This window comes from Brassica oleracea, chromosome C4 (assembly GCF_000695525.1).
Source record: "Brassica oleracea var. oleracea cultivar TO1000 chromosome C4, BOL, whole genome shotgun sequence".
NCBI lineage: Eukaryota > Viridiplantae > Streptophyta > Magnoliopsida > Brassicales > Brassicaceae > Brassica > Brassica oleracea.
In genome coordinates, this window is record NC_027751.1 from 27,615,755 (window position 1) to 27,616,510 (window position 756).

Here is a 756-nt window from a genome sequence, read left to right on the forward strand (position 1 = left end):
TATCTCACGATTTCTCATATTCATTTCTCTTACTCACAAAGACCCATTTATATCCACTGGTTTATATCATATGGCGTCTATATTATATGACCAAATACGTCTCTCTTCTTTAAATAGCCTAACTCCACGTTTCCATTTTATCCAATCTGATCTTACGAGTGCGCACTCTTATATTGACGTGGGTTCGTGATCCTCATTTATATCCATTAGTTCAAGTGCTACCTTGTGTATAGATATATCATCTATGTGTCGACATTCTTATGTGTTCCATTATGTTCCAGACATGATATAATCGATTACAAACTCATTATTATCAGGACCATTAGTACCCTGAAGCTTGGCGTCCCAAGCCTCAGTGTTTGGTACATTAGAACCGGCCGGCTTTGTTTTCATGTCTAGGATGGTTTCCTCGAGCTCGGATTTTTTTATCATTTTCTGCACCTTTCTTTTGTTTCCGAGGATTCTTATCTTTGGAACCTATCGATGTACCACGTTTCAAACGTTGTCTAGACTCTGTAGCAACTTGATTATGTCCTTCTTGGACTTCATTTCGAATTGGTGCATTATAAGCTGGTATATATGACTTAGCCACTCTCTTTCGGGTCAGCAAATAAGTCTGGTAATTGATTAGCTAGCTTTTGTAAATGTATTATCTTTTGGACGTCTAATTCACATTATTTAGTCCGAGGATCTTGCCAAGACAATGATGGTTGATTAAATGTAATATCTTTTACTCTTTTACCAGCTTATTACTTT